Source organism: Gymnogyps californianus, chromosome 5, assembly GCF_018139145.2.
Source record: "Gymnogyps californianus isolate 813 chromosome 5, ASM1813914v2, whole genome shotgun sequence".
Classification (NCBI taxonomy): domain Eukaryota; kingdom Metazoa; phylum Chordata; class Aves; order Accipitriformes; family Cathartidae; genus Gymnogyps; species Gymnogyps californianus.
Window position 1 is genome coordinate 72,259,415 of NC_059475.1, and position 17,931 is coordinate 72,277,345.

The 17,931-nt window shown below is 45.1% G+C and overlaps 2 long non-coding RNA genes across 5 annotated transcripts; both read left to right on the forward strand.

The window, feature by feature from the left end:
- The first annotated feature begins 10,156 nt into the window (after positions 1-10,156).
- On the forward strand, positions 10,157-13,736 carry LOC127017366 (uncharacterized). 3 transcript variants are annotated; one of them, XR_007766574.1, is made up of 10 exons: positions 10,157-10,289; positions 10,449-10,565; positions 11,100-11,195; positions 12,005-12,069; positions 12,159-12,199; positions 12,295-12,358; positions 13,047-13,101; positions 13,186-13,226; positions 13,290-13,366; positions 13,465-13,736. It is a non-coding gene; the product is annotated as an uncharacterized LOC127017366 (long non-coding RNA). The 3 variants fall into 3 exon arrangements; XR_007766576.1 differs by having other exon boundaries at positions 13,313-13,366; XR_007766575.1 differs by lacking the exon at positions 12,159-12,199.
- A 31-nt stretch (positions 13,737-13,767) lies between these two features.
- On the forward strand, positions 13,768-17,600 carry LOC127017367 (uncharacterized). 2 transcript variants are annotated; one of them, XR_007766578.1, is made up of 3 exons: positions 13,768-14,801; positions 16,405-16,437; positions 17,015-17,600. It is a non-coding gene; the product is annotated as an uncharacterized LOC127017367 (long non-coding RNA). The 2 variants fall into 2 exon arrangements; XR_007766577.1 differs by lacking the exon at positions 17,015-17,600 and adding an exon at positions 16,713-16,775.
- The last annotated feature ends 331 nt before the right edge of the window (positions 17,601-17,931 follow it).

Here is a 17,931-nt window from a genome sequence, read left to right on the forward strand (position 1 = left end):
TTGTTTTTCTTAATGCCATTGCTTATTACATATTCTTTCTACATCAACATTTATTATGTTTGCTGTCTGTTTTTACTGTTTTCCTGTCTTTCCTGTCCCCTGTCGCTTTTAGAATTTTCCTTTTATGTGTCCATTTATCTAGTTTTCTGTCCCCATTTTTAATTTTTTTCCTGTGTTTCCTGTACCACTTAACTTTTAAAATTTTGTTTCTGTGTGTACTAATTTTGATGTGATAGAGTTAGTTTTCTTCACGGTAGCTGGTATGGGACTATGTTCTGGATTTGTGCTGAAAACAGTGTTGATAACACAGGGATGTTTTCATTATTGCTGAGCAGCGCTTGCACAGCGCCAAGGGCTTTTCTGCTCCTCACCCTGCCCCACCAGTGAGCAGGCTGGGGGTGCACAAGGAGCTGGGAGGGGACACAGCCGGGACAGCTGACCCCAGCTGACCAAAGGGATATTCCAGACCGTATAATGTCATGCTCAGCATATAAAGCTGGGGGGAAGAAGAAGGAAGGGGGAAACATTTGGAGTGATGACGTTTGTCTTCCCAAGTAACTGTTACATGTGATGGAGCCCTGCTTTCCCGGAGGTGGCTGAACACCTGCCTGCCGATGGGAAGCGGCGAATGAATTCCTTGTTTTGCTTTGCTTGTGCGCGCAGCTTTTGCTTTACTTAAACTGTCTTTATCTCAACCTACGAGTTTTCTCACTTTTACTCTTCTGATTCTCTCCCCCATCCCACCGGGGGGGAGTGAGTGAGCGGCTGCGTGGGGCTTAGTTGACAGCTGGGGTTAAACCACGACACCCCCTTACTTTTTTTTTTTTTTTTTTCATTTCTTTTTAATTATTGAACTGTTTTTATATCAACTCACGAGTTTTTCTTTCTCACATTTACCCTTCCAATTCTTCCCCCATCCGACTGTCGGGGAGTGAGTGAGCAGCTGTATGGTGCTTTGTTGCCAGCTGGGGTTAAACCATGGCATGCCTACTTTTATGAAGCTGCTATTGCTATTTTGTAATTATTTCCTGTCTGTCATATACCCAGTGGCTTTTAAAATTTTCTTTCTATGTCTACTTTTATCCAGTTCACTGTATTCTTTAATTTTTTCCTCTCTATCCTGTGCCCCGTCGCTTCTAAATTTCCTATTTCTCAGTTTTAATTCACTGTCACTATTTTTTAGATTCTTCCTTTCTGTCCTGTACCCAATCACTTTGAAAATTTTCTTTCTATGCCTACTTTTATCAAGCTGCGTATTGCTGTTTTTTAATTCTTTAACCTATTCACTGTCTGTCTGTATTATTTCTTTATTTCCTTAATCACTGTTGCTTTTAAAATTTTCTGTCTACTTTTATCCTGTTTGCTGTCTTTATTTCGCTCTTTATTTTTTAATTATTTCTTGTCTTTCCTTAGTGCCCTTGCTTTTTATAGTTTCTTTCTACATCTCTTTTAGTTTGCTGTCCCTATTTTTTAGTTTTTCCCTTTATTTCCCTAATACTCATCGCTTTTAAAATGTTCTTTCTATGCCTACTTTTATTCCCTTTGTTGTCTTTTTTTTAATTATTTTTTTTCTGTTTTTCCTTAGTGCTGTCACTTCTAAAATTATCTATTTATGCCTGCATTTTATTTTGCTGTCTCTATTTTTTAGTTCTTTCCTCTCTGAATCCTTTGGCTTTTAATATTTTCTGTTTTTTTCTCCTTCGCTGTCTTTATTATTTAGGGTTTTTTTGGTTTTTTTTTTTTAGTGCCATCACTTTTTAAATTTTCTTTCTATGTCTCCACTTTCGTTTGCTGTCAGTATTTTCAGATTTTTTCTATCTTTAATCACCTTTGCTTTTAAAATGTTCTCTCTGCTTTTATCCCATTCGTGGTCTGTATTTGTCTACCTTTATTTTTTAATTATTTCTTGTCTTTCCTTAGTGCCCTTGCTTTTTAGATATTTTTTCTATGTCTCCATTTTAGTTTGCTGTCCCTATTTTTCATTTTTGCCCTTTATTTCCTTAATCCCCCTCACTTTTAAAAAGTTCTTTCTATGCCTACCTTTTTCCCTTTGCTGTCTTTTAAAATTATTTCTTGTGTTTTCTTAGTACTGTTGCTTTCTAGATTTTCTTTCTACAACTCCGTTTTAGTTCGCCGTCACTACTTAATTTCCCCTTATTTCCTTAATCTCCGTTGCTTTTAAATTTTTCTACTTTTATCTCGTTTGCTGTCTTTATTTTTTAGTTATTTTTTTCTTATTTTTCCTTAGTGCCTATGCTGTTCAAATTTTTTTCTTCTGTGTTTTAGTTCAATGTCGCTATTATTTAATTTTTTCCTTACTTCCTTAATCCTATTTGCTTCTAAATTTTTCTGTCTACTTTTATTCTGTTCGCTGTCTCTATTTTCTAATTTTTTGTCTTTCCTTAGTGCCATCACTTTTAAAATTTTCTTTCTACATCTGTTTTAGTTTGCTCTCCCAATTTCATAATTTTTTCCTTTACTTCCCTAATCCTATTGCTTTTTAAATGTTTTTTTCTATGCCTACTTTTATTCCCTTCGCTGTCTTTTTAAAATTCTTCTCTTTTCTTAGTGCTGTTGCTTTTTAGACTTTCGTTCTACAGCTCCGTTTTAATTCGCCTTTGCTATTTTTTAATTTTTTCCTTATTTCCTTAATCTTTCTTTCTACCTTTATCCCATTCGCTGTTTTAATTCCTTTATTATTTCTTGTCTTTCCTTAGTGCCCTCGCTTTTAAAATTTTCTTTCTATGTCTGCATTTTCATTTGCTATATATATTGTTTAATTCTTTCCTCTTAATCCCTTGGCTTTTAAAATGTTGCTTCTATGTCTACTTTTATCTAGTTTGCTGTCTCTGTTTTTAGTTCTTGCCTGTCTGTCCTGTACCTCATTGCTTTTTAAATTTTCCTTCTATGCTTACTTTCGTCAAGTGCCCTATCCCTATTTTTTAATTGTTTCCTGCCTTTCACGTACCCCATCGCTTTAAAAATTTACTTTGTATGTCTACATTTATTTAGTTTGTTGTCCCTATTGTTTAATTTTTTTCTTTACTTCTCCTAGTTCTTGTTGCTTTTAAAATGTTCTATGTCTGCTTTTATGCTGTTTGATGTCTTTAGTTTTGAATTATTTCTTGTCCTTCCTTGGTGCCACCTTTTTAAAAATTTTATTTCTACATCTCTGTTCTAGTTTGCTGTTGCTATTTTTTTAATCTTTTCATCTCTTAATCCCATGGCTTTAAAAATTTTGTTTCTATGTCTACTTTTATCTATTTTGGTGTCCCTATTTTAAATTTTTTCCTGTCTGTCCTGTACCTCATCGCTTTTTAAATTTTCTTTCCATGACCGCTTTTATCAACAGGCCTATCCTCAGTTTTTAATTCTTTCCTGTCTGTCATTTAACACGTCACTTTTAAATTATCTTTCTATGTCTGCTTTTATCCAGTTCACTGTCTTTATTTTTTATTATTTCTTGCATTTCCTCAGTGCCCTCACTTTTTAAATTTTCTCTCTGTTTATTTAGTTCGCTCTCCCTATTTTTTCACGCTTTCTTCTCTTAATCCCTTGGATTTTCAAATTTTGTTTCTATGTCTACTTTTATCAAGGTCTCTATTTCTATATTTTATTTCTTTCCTGTCTGTCCTGTATCCCATTGCTTTTAAAATGTACTTGCTATGTCTCCATTTATTTAGTTTACTGTCCCTATTTTTAAATTTTTTCCTCTCTTAATCCCATGCCTTTTACAATTTTTTGTCTACTTTTATTTAGTTTTCTGTCTCTATTTTTTAATCTTTTCCTCTTAATCCCCATCACTGTTAAAATTTACTTTCTATGTGTTTATTTAGTTCGCTGTCCTTATTTAATTTTTTTCCTAATCCTTGTTGCTTTTAATATTTTCTATGTCTCCTTTTATCCAGTTCACTGTCTGTGTTTTTAAATTTTTTTCCTGACTGTCCTTTCAACCTTTGCTTTTTAAATTTTCTATCTTTGTCTGTGTTTTACTTTGCTGTCCTTATTTTTAAATTTTTTTCCTTTATTTTCTTAATCTTGTTTTTTAAAGGATTCCTTTCTATGGCAATCTAAGGATTGCCCTTTCTATGTCTACTTTTATCCCATTCACTGTCTTTATTTTTTAATTGTTTCTTGTCTTTCCTTAGTGCCGTCACTTGTTAAATTTTCTTTCTGTGTCTACTTTTCTTAAGCTCCCATCCCTATTTTTTAATTCTTGTCTGTCTTGTACCCTGCTGGTTTTTAAATTTGCTTCATATGTCTCCATGTCAGTTCGCTGTCCCTATGTACTGGGTTTGCATGGCAAGGTTTTGGTAGCGGGGGGGCTACAGGGGTGGCTTCTGTGAGAAGCTGCTAGAAGCTTCCCCTATGTCCGATAGAGCCAACGCCAGCCGGCTCCAAGACGGACCCACCACGAGCCAAGGCCGAGCCCATCAGCAACGGTGGTAGCGCCTCTGGGATAACAGATTTAAGAAAGGGAAAAAAAAGTTACGGGGCAGTAGCAATTGTAGCCGGAGAGAGGAGTGAGAATATGTTGGAGAAACAACTCCGCAGACACCAAGGTCAGTGAAGAAGGAGGGGCAGGAGGTGCTCCAGGCACCGGAGCAGAGATTCCCCTGCAGCCCGTGGGGAAGACCATGGTGAGGCAGGCTGTCCCCCGGCAGCCCCTGGAGGTTAATGGTGGAGCAGATATCCACCTGCAGCCCGTGGAGGACCCCACGCTGGAGGAGGGGGATGTGCCCCAAAGGAGGCTGTGACCCCGTGGGAAGCCCGCGCTGGAGCAGGCTCCTGGCAGGACCTGTGGCCCCGTGGAGAGAGGAGCCCAGGCTGGAGCAGGTTTGCTGGCAGGACTTGTGACCCCACGGGGGACCCACGCTGGAGCAGTCTGTTCCTGAAGGACTGCACCTCGTGGAAGGGACCCACGCTGGAGCAGTTTGTGAAGAACTGCAGCCCGTGGGAAGGACTTGCATTGGAGAAGTTCGTGGAGGAGTCTCCCATGGGAGGGACCCCACACTGGAGCAGGGGAAGAGTGTGAGGAGTCTGGTAGCAGAGGATTTTTTTTTTAATTTTTTCCTTTATTTCCTTAATCCTGTCGCTTTTAAAATGTTCTTTCTATGTCTACTTTTATCCAGTTCCTGTTTCTATTTTTTAATTCTTTCCTGTTGTGAACCACATTGCTTTTCAGATTTTCTTTCTATGTCTATTTTTATCTAGTTAACTGTCCCTATTTTTCAATTTTTTACTCTCATAATTCTTTTAGTTTTGAAATGTTGTTTCTAGGTGTACTTTTATCTCATTTTCTGTCCCTATTTGTTAATTTTTCCGTTTTCTGTATCCTGTTGCTTTTAAAATTTTTGTTCTATGTCTACTTCTATCAAGATGTCTCTCCCTGTTTTTTTAATTATTTCCTCTGTCCTGTACCCTGTCGTTTTAAATTTTCTTTCCTAATTTATTTTTTCCCAGTTTGCCATCTTTATTTTTTAATTCATTCTCGTCTGTCCTGTACCCAGTTGCTGTTAAAATTTTCTTTCTGTGTCTCTGTCTATTTAGGGTTTTTTGCTATTTTTTAATTTTTTCCTCTCAAAGTCTTCACTTTTAAATTTTTGTTTCTGTGTTCACTTTTATGTATTTTTGTCTATTATTTCCTTTTTCCTATCTGTCCTCTATGTTGTCACTTTTAAAATTTTCTTCCTATGTTTACTTTTATCAAGATGCCTAACCCTGTTTTTTTATTATTTCCTGTCTGTCCTGTGTCACGTTGCTCTTAAATTTTTTTCTGTTTTTTTCTTTTATCCAGGTCACTGTCTTTATTTTTTATTTCATTTGAGTCTGTGCTGTACCCTGTTGCTTTTAAAATCTTGTTTCTATGTCTTTGTTTATTGAGTTTGATGTTCCTGGTTTTTAATTTCTTCCTTTATTTCCTTAATCTTGTTGCTTTAAAATTTTTTTTTCTACATCTGTTTTTATCTAGTTCCTGTCCCTACTTTTTAATTTTGTTGTCTGTTGGGTACTCTCTCAATTTTTCAATTTTTTTCTATGTCTCCATTTATTTAGTTTGTTGTCCCTATTTTTTAAATTTTTCCTCCTTTAATGCCTTCATTTTTCAATTTTTTTCTATGTCTACTTTTATCTAGTTTTCTGTCCCTATTTTTTAATTTTTCTCCTCTGCTTTGTACCCTTTTGCTTTTAAAATTTTCTATGTCTACTTTTATCAAGCTGTCTAGCCCTATTTTTTAATTCTTTTTTGTTTGTCACATACCCTGTTACCTTTTAAGTTTTCTGTTTGTTCCCCCCCCCCCCCCCCTTTTCTCTGTGTTCATCCTGAGGCTTTAGAGGGTCTCCTCGGCACACTTTTATCTCTGGAGCATGATTTGTACCCCTCTCGGTTTGTCAGAACATCTTCTCTTCCTCAGAGCAGTCTTTTTGTCCTCTCCTCCATCTTGCTTGCCTCCAGTAGGTCAGCGTCTCCCTCATGACATCTGTACTGTGTTCAAATCCCCTCCCAAGTACCTTTGTGTCCTTGACCTGCCATCTGTCTCTCTGGCCACCTCAGCACCCCTCTATTTCTGTCACGATGCTTCCTGCAAGCGTCCTTGCGTTCCACGACCATCCTTTAGTTCTGCAGCAGGCTTTCTATCTTTCTTATTCAGAGACAACTCTTCCTCGGGCTTTCATTGTGTCCCAGAGCTCTCCTACCTTCCCCCTCTGCCATGTCGGATGCCTCCATTGGGTCCCCTGAGGACATCTGTACTCTGTTCAGATCCCTTCCCGAGTACCTCATTGTGTCAACAATACTTTGTTTGTCTCTGTCCCCCCTGGGGCCCTCTCATTCCCATCACGACGCCTCCTGAGACTGTCCTTGTGCCCCATGGCACCCTTGGAGCTCTGCAGCCCTTTTTGTATCTCTCATTCAGACAGAACCCTTCCTCAGGCTTGCTCTGTGCCCCAGAGCTCTCTTGCCTTGTTCACTGCCATCTAGGATGTCTCCATTCAGTCGCTCATCCCCTGAGGACATCTGTACGTTGCTGGGACACCTTCTTGAGTTTTGCATTGTGTCCCAGAGCTGCCTTCTGTCTCTCTTTCACTCTCAGCACCCCTCTGCTGCCATCATCACGCCTCCCGAGGCCATCCTTGTGCCCCACAGCCCCTCTCTTGCCTCTGTAGCGCACTTTGCGCCCTTCTCCCTCCCTGAGAACCTTTCCTGAGGCCATCTTTCATCTCCAGGACGCTCTTGTTGTCCTCTACGCTAGCTAGGATACCTCTGTTCAGTCCCGGGTCCCCTGAGGACATCGGTAGTCTGTTCAAATCCCCTCTGGACTTCTTCATCATGTCCTCGAGCCTTCTTCTGTCTGTCCCTCTCAGAACCCCTCTGCTACTGTCATGATGCCTCCTGAGGTCTTACATGTTCCCTGCAGCAGGCTTTTAGCTCCTTTGGACTCGTTTTGTTGCAATCGCACCTCTCCCAAGATCTCCGTTCCCAAGTAAGAGCATTCTTATTCTTCTCTATGCTAGCTAGGATGCCTCCCGAGACCTTCCTTGTGCTCCACAGCATTTTGGTAGCACTTTGCCTCCCTTTCAATCTCTCTTATCCCTCCGAGCCTTTCATGACCCCTCTGCTCCCAGTCACGGTGCCTCTTCAGACATCTTCTTTGTGTACCACAGCCCTGTTTGAGCTCTGTAGCAGACTTTGATCCTCTCACGGTCCCTCAGAAACCTGTCCTCGGGTTGGTTTGTGCCTCAGAGCGCTCTTACCGTCCCCTCTGCCATCTAGGGTGCCTCCATTTGGTCCCCGGCCTCCTGATGACATCTGTGTTCTGTTCAGATCCCCTCCAGACTTCCTCCTTGTGTCCCTGAGCCTTCTTTGGTGTCTTTGGCCCAATTAGGACCCCTCTAATGGTGTCACGATGCCTGTCGATGCCTTCGAGGTTGCCCTTAGCACACTTTTAGCTTTGTAGGGGACCTCACATCCCTCTCGTTCCCTCAGAGGACTTCCCGAGTCCATATCTGTGACCCAGCCCAGTCATTCTGTCCTCTCTTCCCTCTAGCTGTGCCTCTCTTTGTTCCCTGGCCCTCCGATGACACGGTTACTCGGTTCAGATCCCCTCTGGATTTAATCGCTGTGTCTCCAATCCTTTTTCTGTCTCTCTGGCTCCCTTGGGACATTTCTTCTCCCGGTCACAATGCCTTCCGAGACCTTCCTTGTGCTCCACATCCATCCTGTAGCACTTTAGGTGGGGCCATCTTTGAGCTGCAGAACACTCAGTTGTTCCTCTACGCTGTCTAGGATTCCGGTGTTCAGTCCCCGGCCACCCGAGACAGTGTGTCCTCTGCTCGGATGATCACCCGAGTTCCTCCTTGTCATCCCTAAGCCTTCTTTTGTCCGTTGGCCCCCCTCAACAACCCTCTCCTCACAGTCACTATGCCTCCCGAGACCTTCCTCGATCTCCACAGCACCTTGTAGCCCTTTGTCTCCCTTTCTATCTCTCTTGTTCCATCAGAGCCTCCATTCTTTCTTGGCTACGCAGCACTCCTTTATCTTTCTCTCTGCCATCGAGGGTGTCTCCATTCGGTTCCTCTCCCAGTCAGTCATCTGTAGATTGCCTAGATGCCCTCCTGAGACTCCAAGGCCCTCGCTGTGTCTCCAAGACTTCTTTTCTTACCCTGCCCCCTCCTAATTCCTCTACTCCCTATAACAATGGCTTCTGAGTCCTTTCTTGTACTCCACAGCACTCTTGTAGCGCTTTAGCTCCCTTTTGATTTTATTTTTTTGTGCTCTTATCTTACTCTCTGCCATTTAGGATGCTGTCATTCAGCCCCCGGCCCCTGATGACATCTGTACTTTGTTGAAATCCCCTTCAGGGTTCTTCATTGTTACCTCTGAGGCCTCTTTGGTCTCTCAGGCCCCCTCGGGACTCCTCTGCTCCCTTTGCCGAGCTCTCGTGAGACATCCCCTATGCCCTAGAGCCCCGTTTTAGCTCGGGAGGGCACTTTGCACCCCTCTCTTCCCCTCAGAACCCTTCCTGAGTCTGCATCTATTATCCCCATCGGTCTTTCTGTCCTCATATCCATTCGGTGCGCCTCCATTCGGTCCCTGGTCCCCTGAGGACATCTGTACTTTGTTCAATTCCCTTTTGAGCTCATTGTGTCCCCAAGACTTCTTTGGTCTCTCTGGCCCCTTCAGGATCTCTCTAATCCCTGTGACGATGCCTCTTGTTCTGTCAGAACCTCTTACGAAGCCATCTTTGTGCTCCAGAACAGTCTTTTTGTTTTCCATCTTATAGTATGTTTCTATTTGGTACCTGGTACCCCAAAGATGTCTATCGTCAGCTCAGATCTCCTCTTGAGTTTTTCAGAGACGGTGATAGCCTTCACCTATTTTTATCAACACATCTCCCGTGGTGTTTTTTTTTGTGTTTTGCAATTTATTTTTCTTCTAGCTACTTAGGTGTTAATTAGGCTGCTTCATACAGTGTCTGATACATTTCTTGTTTTTCCATGTTTTTTGGGGACTCATCTAGTTCTGTATTTCCATGTTCTTTGGGACTCATCTAGTTCTGTTAAGGGAGTCTGTCAGAGAGACCGCGAAGGTGACCCTGAATTGTCGGCAACTTACAGTAAATAATTTGCTTTGCAAGCAGAGATATTTTTGAGAAGGGATTCTTACAGGATCTAATTCTGCTTTGTCATTCAGCCCTATCCAGAAGGCAGTTCTGGTAGAAGTTAGGTAGTATGCGTGGTCTTGGTAGAAATGAAGTATAACCCCATAGCATTTTGGGTTTTTTTATAGGAAACTAAAGCACATCATTTTTTATAACAATATTGTTATTGTATTTAATGAACTACTTTCATACATAGCTTAGTAGGACATCTATCTACGCTCCAGAAAAATTAAGTCTAATTCCCTACCCGGTCACGTTGCTGCTGCAGTGTAGATGTAGTTGCAGTAAAAAAGCAGGTATTATCGTTTCCAGTAAGGGTCGCTTTCTCTGTTCACTACTTTCCATGCCATGAACTTCAGGCAGATGAGAAAGCTCCCTGCTGCTCCTCTGGCTGCCTTTATGTCTTCTGGTGGTTGGCCCCTCCCCTTTCCCAGGGGATTGTGGGAAGCAGGGGTGGGCGGGGCCCGGGGTATATGAGCCACAGCCTCTGTTCAGGGGGCTCATTCTGCTCCTTGGCTTCTGTGGTGTTGGTGCTCTGCTGTTCCTTCAGTTGATGGCGGTTTTTGAGTTGTCTAAGCTGTTTGGGCAGGTGTGTGTTGCCATTTAGAGAAGCAGAGGTGTCTGTTTGAGGTAAGAGCTTTGGGACCAGTCAAAGTTCAGCAGCATGTATAGTAGAAAGTACACTTGTATGCAGGTGGTGGTTTTTTTTTTTTCAGGTTAGTAATTTTGTATTGAGTGTTCAGGGGTGGCAAGATGGTTTAATAGTATGCAATTTTTTTTTTATTCTAGGTGCATTGCATTTTCCTGGAATTCCTGGCTTTATTGAGGATAGAACCTTGTTTTCTTCACCAGTTTTGCTGTATGCTGTAGAAGTTGCGGATATCATCTCTCTTAACAGGACTGATGGTGAGATTATCTAGCAGGGGTTAGGGTGAGCATCTTGTATGCATCTGTATATGGAGTTTTGGCATTTCTCAAGAAAGGGGCAGGGACCTAAGGCATAGTGTCTTTCAGGGTATGGGATGGCTCATTGCCTTTCCCCATTGCCCACAGAGAACCGTGTTGTCCCTAGAACCTTTGCAGCTTGCGGCAGGCCCCTCGTAGATTCTAATCATCAGGAGTTCACTTGTGTTGTGGGCCTGCAGCAGAGCCCAGAGTCTGTGGGAAGGTGTAAGATAGGAGGTGGCTGCAGAATGCAGGGTGCGGCTCAGAAGAACAGCTCCTGAGGAGTGGCCAATGCGGGGGGTTGAGGGGTGCAAATACAGGGCAGGAGCTGTCAGGAAGCAGTGGGGTTCCTTCCCTGACAGTTCAGGAGAGGAGAAGGGGTTTGTAAAGTTTTGAGACTGGGGGATGGCTGGGAAAGGGAGGAGGGTTCATTGGCCTTTCTCAGATTGGTTTTGCAGTTGGATTTGGATGTGGATGAGGTCTGTTCTGTTTTAGTCTCCCCACAGCTGACGGGAGGTACGACAAGGTCACAGGAGATGCGGCGTAAACCATCTGGGCCTCTGCATCTCGATATGCAGGGCTGAATGTCAGGTGAGTCTCACCTTGTAAAGCATTAGGTACATAAAAATATACCCCCCAGAACTCTGAGGTCTCTGCTGCTCTGTGCCTTTTCCTTACTTCATTCCCTGACTTAATTTGTGCATCCATCCCTTCACCGTCCATCCGGATGTCACAGTTGTTGTTACTTAGATCCCCTGACCAGGCATTTATTTCCAGCACAGGTTTGTGTCATTGTCTTCCCTGGAATTTCTTGGAGATGAGGATGTGTATTATTTGTGCTCGTAACAGTCTGCAGCCAGGGGTCATCTTTTATCACAGTCCCGGGCACGCAAGCTTTTTCTGTTATTCCAGTTTTGCCTTTTTCCTGAAGTGTCCACTGAGGTTTGCTCTAGCATCAGTCATGGCAGTTATGTTCTCTTGTTCTTGTTTACCTATTGTTTTTAGCACCAGTTTCTGTAGTCGTAAGGTGTCCCTTTTAGATCTTTGAGTCACTGTGTCACGCCATCGTGGTTTCTCCATCGGCTGACCGCCACTGTAATTCCCATTAGGGGCTTTGTAGGTGAGGAGGTAGTTTGTGTTGCTTGTTTTCTGTGTACTATACCGTATGTTATTCAGGTCTTGATGTTCCCATGGTTGTTTTTGTGTTAGGCGAGCACATCGGTAGCTGTACCGAGGGTCTTGTGTGCCTCCGCTCATCAGCAGAATGCGAACTACTTTTGTGTTTTTAATGGCAGGCTGTTGTTGGAATCTAGATGGTATTCCTAAAAGGAAACAAGACCTCTGGAATTGTTAAGCTGTTGATCAGCATCCGGGTGACATGTTCGATATTGTTTTTGCAGGTGCAGCGGGACGAGCTGTGTGCCAAAGGGCAACAGAGGAGACATGAGCGGAGCGCTGTAAGAAGGTGAGTCGGTGAGTGGTGTTAGAGGGAAGATGCGACTAGTGGCTTATGACTAGCTTCTAGGTTTTGGGTTACTTTTTTTTATTTTGAAGGTGCAAAGCGGGATATTGGCACCAGAGCTGATTCGGGCAAGGTGAGCCATGTCTGGTGGGCTGAAGGAGCAGTTATTTTTCAGGTGGTGTTGTGTTGGTGAAGTTGTAAGCATCCCTTGTTGTTTGTCTTTTACAGGTGGTACCCGAGCCTCAACTTGGCAGCCTGTAAACAGCAGAGGCAGGGTGGGCGAGCAGCCAAGGTAAAGGAGCGGGAGATGGGAATCGGTGTGGACAGGCCGTGGTTTTGGGCAATATCTGTCGTGGTTTAACCCCAGTCAGCAGCCAAGGACCACACAGCCACTCCCTCACTCCCTGTCCGCGCCCCCCTTGCTCCTGGTGGGATGGGGAGGAGAATCAGGAAAGAAGGCAGAACTTGTGGGTTGAGATAAGAACAGCTTAATAACTAAAGTAAAATGTAATACTAACAATAATAATAGTGAAGTATAATAATAATGAAAAGGAATATAACAATAAAGGAGGGGGGGGAAGGAAAAAAAAAAACAACCAGTGATGCACAATGCAATTGCTCACCACCTGCTGATCGATGCCAGAGCCGCGATCTGCGCCTCCCGGCCAACTCCCCCCTGTGTATATACTGGGTGTGATGTTCCGTGCTATGGAATACCCCTTTGGCTAGTTCAGGTCAGCTGCCCCGGCTCTGCTCCCTCCCAGCTTCTTGCATACCTGCTTGCTGGCAGAGCATGGGAAACTGAAAAGTCCTTGGCTTAAGATAAGTGCTACTCAGCAGCAACTAAAACATCAGCGTGCTATCAACAGTATTCTCACACTAAATCCAAAACACAGCACTGTACCAGCTACTGAGAGTTAACTCTGTCCCAGCCGAAACCAGGACACTCAGCATGTGTCTTTTGCTTTGGTTTTTTTCAGATGCTGCAAGAGGCTCAGAGGGGCGAAGCCGCATGCTGATGAGCGGTCCGAGAAGGTGAGGCGGTTGTTGGCCGGGTCGGTGTCTAATAGCAAAGTGTTATATGGCAACTCGGTTAAGCGTTTCTCTTTGGTCTCGCAGGTGCCATGCAGGCAGCCTTTGGAATTGGATGAGCATTTGAGGTGAGCTGGGGTGGTAGAGAGGAGGAGCACGGGGCTGGTGATTTCTCACAAGCGCAACGGTAGCTTTCTGTCTTTTGGTATGTTAGGTGCCACAAGGGATGACGGCCACAGCGTCCAACACTGGAATTCCTGCAGAGCAGGTGAGCGGAAGGCCACGTTGCTTTTGAGGAGGAGGGTGTTGTGGAAGAGGTCTGTGTCGACCGGCACCATGCTTACTGCTGGCACTGTTTTTGTGCAGATGATGAAGAGGAACCTGGCAACTGCAGGAATATCCTGGTTTGCTGATGTGGCTTTTGCTGAGGATGGATTCAGACCCCTGGCCCTCTGACAGCTAAGTTGAGGGACTGGGGACCGCTGCCCTACAGTGTGTAATTTTGACTTCAGTTGGAAAGAAATTTTCCAAAACGGAAGTCTTTCTCGTTCAAAGAAGTTGCGTTTTATTGAACTTCCCATCAGAGTGGCTCTTCAGAGGTGATGTACTTGGCAGTAGAAGTCACCAGCAGCAAGACTTTTCACTCTGTTTAAAAAAAAAAAAAAAAAAAAAGAAAATATTTACTTCCTTCCAAAGACCCAGGTACAGCACGTCTTTCAGTAGTTGAGGGCATCGCTGGTCTTTGGGTTCTCAGTTGTAACAGTTGAGATATCATAAAAACATGTTCCTCTGCATGCTTCAGTACAGCCAAGAGCATTAGCAAATCTGCCAGTCCTTTTTGGTAGCCTTATGTATTGCAGCACTGGAGATTTGATTTTTTTTTTTTCTTTTTCAGAAGATCCCCTATATGGTTTTACTTGTATCTCGCTGGTTTTTCTGTCATAAATGAAACTTTAAAAAAAGTTAAATTGTATAACTTGCAAATTGACTTGCATTATTTGAACTGTAACTGCCAAATAGCTATAGCATCTAATTTATTAGGTGTACTTAAGCAGTTAGGTATTTTGTCTAAATCTTGAAAAAGACGGGCAACTGACTGTTATGGGGTTTTTTTTCCTGATATTTTGATGGAGTGCTCTGAAGTCCTTTATTTCTGTCTCGCTTTCAATGGTGCATTTCCCTGGCAGTTCAGTAGCCTCTCTCTTGGGCACTGCAGCTGGCCAGATGTCCATCCTAATCATGTAACACACAAAAAAACCCTAGTCAACTTTTATAGCTGTGTATTTTGGAGACAGGTAATTTAATGGTATCAATTCACAGCTATGCAAGTTAAACTAATGCAAAAGGAAAATCAAATGCTTTTATCGTATAGGTATTGTTATTGGATGTATATAAACACGTGCACGCCTTTTTAGTATAAAGTGAATTACTGAGATTTATTCTTTGTTTTTTATTTTACTCTTTAAAGTTTTATGCTTCACTTCCAATTTTGTTGACCCGGCAAGCCAGACGTGTTATTTTAATAGGCTGAAATACAGTTTGGGACTTTTGGTTTTCAGATGCGGTGGTGTAACCATCTCGCGATGCTCGATAGATTCCCCCCCCAGCCCAGCTTTGCCTGCCGGTGGCTAAGAAGACTCACCGTAAGGGGCCGGCCCTGTGCCTGGAGGCTCCTGGCTCTGTCTGCAGCGGGTGCCCCGCAGGTGCGGCAGCAAGGGCTGTGTTGGGGGGGAGAGTCCGGGGCCGAGAGGGACCGGGGGCGTTTGTTGCCCTGGGGAGCCCCTCCCAGCGTGGGAACGGAGGGGGGGGAACGGAGGGGGAACCATTGCAGAGCAGAGCCGGAGCAAGAGGCGTGGCACCATCCTCTGGCACACCGCCCCCCGCCCCTTCTCCCGGGGGGGGCAGTTGCCAGCCGACAAGAGAGGGGCTGGGGGAGGTGCAACTGTTCGGGGGGACCACCCCCCCAAAGCATGTCCCCCCGGCCCCCGCCTCCGTGGGTGGCTCCTGCCCCAGCCCCCGCCTCCGTGGGGGGCACCCGCCCCCGTGTCCGTGGGTGGCCACCCCTATGTCTGGAGGCTCCTGGCTCTCTCTGCAGCGGGTGCCCCGCAGGTGCGGCAGCAAGGGCTGTGTTGGGGGGGAGAGTCCGGGGCCGAGAGGGACAGGGGACGTCTGTTGCCCTGGGGAGCCCCTCCCAGCGTGGGAACGGAGGGGAAACATCCCAGAGCAGAGCCTGAGCAAGGGATGTGGCACCATCCCCTGTCACGCTCCCCTTTGCCCCTCCCCCCGCCCCGTGGGCCGGTTGCCAGCCTGCAGGACAGGGACTGGGGGGGCTGCAGCTGTTTGGGGGGAGCACTCCCCCTTTAGCTTCCTAGCAGAGCCACCCTTTTGGGGTTGTGTGTATACATATGTCGATGACAGTCTTAAAGTAATGAGCTGCTGGTTGGGGCTGTTTCCCTCATTTTGTGCCTTTTTTGGGAGTGAATAAAAAGGGGAGGATTGGGGAGGTGTGGGGAGGTGATGATGTCATTTGGGGCAGCGGTGTCAGCGGGGGGGGCAATGGTGTGGCAGAGGAGCAGGTGAGTGGTGGATGGGGGTGGGTCACAGCCCCAAAATGCCTGAGAATTGATGGATGGGGGGTTTAAAAAACAATAAAAACTGTAAATATGGGTGTGAGGTGTTTGAAATAGAGAAAAAGCTCTCGGTTTTATAGATATTGAAAAATTATATATATATATATATAAAAAAAGGATTTCAAAATAAAAACCTCTATCTACTGTATCATATAAAGGATTATAGAATATAAAAAAAATTCTAACGAGATATATATGTAGGGGTTTAAAATAGAAAAATAACTCGTGTATATATAAATTAAAAAATAAAGGGCTTAAAAGGTATATTTTATATACGAAGGAATTTAAAATAGAAAGAAGTCTGACTAGGTAGAGCTATCTACACTACACTATGTAACACTTAGTAAGTCTAAGCGGAGATGTCTGAAAAGATGCTAAAGTGTCGAAATACCTAATAGGTCTAAAGATAAATAGTCTAAATAGATGGTCTGTATGCTTAAGGGAAATAGGTAAGTGTAAACAGAGATAATACATAAGTCTAAATAGATATTCTATATACTAAGTGGAAATAGAGATACGTGAAAGTAGAGATTATATGTCTATGTCCAATAGACATTCTATATAAGTGGAAATAGAGATATGTGTAAATAGAGATAGTATGTCTATGCCGAAATAGATATATTCAACATAATATGTGGAAATAGATACATGTGCAAATATGTATCTTTCTCAATAGCTATTCCAGCTTATGTGTTGCAGGCCATCCCAGGTGAGTTCTCTGCTACGGATTATCCCAGGTGGACCCCGTGGTGCAGGTCATCCCCATGCATGTGTGGTGTGTGCCCACCCCGCCCTGCTCCCCCAGCCCCCGCGGCCGTGGGCGGCTCCCGCCCCCACCCCCGCCCTGTATCTCGTGTCCGTGGGCGGCTCCCGCCCCCCACCCCCGCCCTGTATCTCGTGTCCGTGGGCGGGCCCGTGTCCGTGGCTGCTGGGGCAAGCCTGCCTGAGAGTGCCAACAGCTGCAAGGATGTTTCCAACCGACAGGCTGATGGCCAGTTGGAGCCCGGTCCCGGGGATTTTCTTGAGAGCTGGTGGAGAGGAAGCAGGAGAGGGGCAGGAGATGGATGCCCCCACCCCTGGGACCTGGAGGCCTTCCCACCCCCTGGAAAAAGGCGCTGGGTGCCTCCCCAGCTCAACAAAACTCCTCCAGCCCCGCTCACCCCCATGCAGCTGCCCCAGCTCCAGCCCTCTCCTGAAGCCTGGCCCATAGCCACAGGCTGCTCCCAAACCCGGTCCTCATGGCAGCAAGCTGCCCCTCCAATAGGCTTTATTCTCCATCAATGCAGGTGCCTTTAGCATCAGTCCGGGGAAAGAGCGCTGCCTCCAGAAGCTCCTGCGGAAGGAGGGGTTCCTGCCTGAGGAGAGCTACAGTCACCCCTGTGGATAACAATTGCTTGCTCTTTCCCTCTCCCAGAGGCAGCGCTGAGGACTCGGTGTGGGTTCCTCCCCGGGGATGTTGTGGACTGCATCTGGCTCAGGTTTGGGTGGGTTGCCTTTGGCCTCGTTCTCCGAGCGGCATGGGCGAAAAGGGACAGCTGGAGCGCTTACTGGCTGTGGACAGGAGCTGCTGGGGCTGAAGCTGGAGAGGCCAGAAAAAGGAAAGCAGCTGAAGAATAAAATAAAGGGGATCCAGCCAGCAGCAGCCTCCAGCTGCAGACAGGAGACAGCCTGCCTCTCCGGGTGAGGAAGCATCCCTCTCAGTATAGTCCTGAACTATACTTGGGAACTTCCCCGAGCGTCCGATTCTGCACACTACCAAATAAAGCAATGTCTCCTTCCTAAATGTGGCCTTTCTGTCTGCATTTCAGAAGTCAGGAAAAAGAAATAACACCTCTGTCCTTCCTCCTGCTTTTCTCTTCCCTTTTCTCCCTCTGTCCTGCTGCCTTTGGGCACTGAGCCTTGTAGCCAGCTCACTGCCGGATTTCTTATGTGCCTTAAGGAACAACTTTTCCTGCCTCCTCTGTGCCCCTGGCTGTGTTTGCAGCCCCTGGGTGCAGAGCTCCTGGCTGTGGACAGGAGCAGGGCAGGGGGTGATGTGCTGTGGGGCTTTGGCAATGGCCCCTGTTCCCGATGGGCCCCAGCTGGGGCTGGAGCTGGGGCAGTCCCAGGTGTGGCCAGTGAGGCTGAGGATGGGGCTGGCCCTGCTGTGGGAAGGGGCTCTAGCTGGAGAGGGGCTGCCTGGGCATGGCTGCCTGAGGGAGCT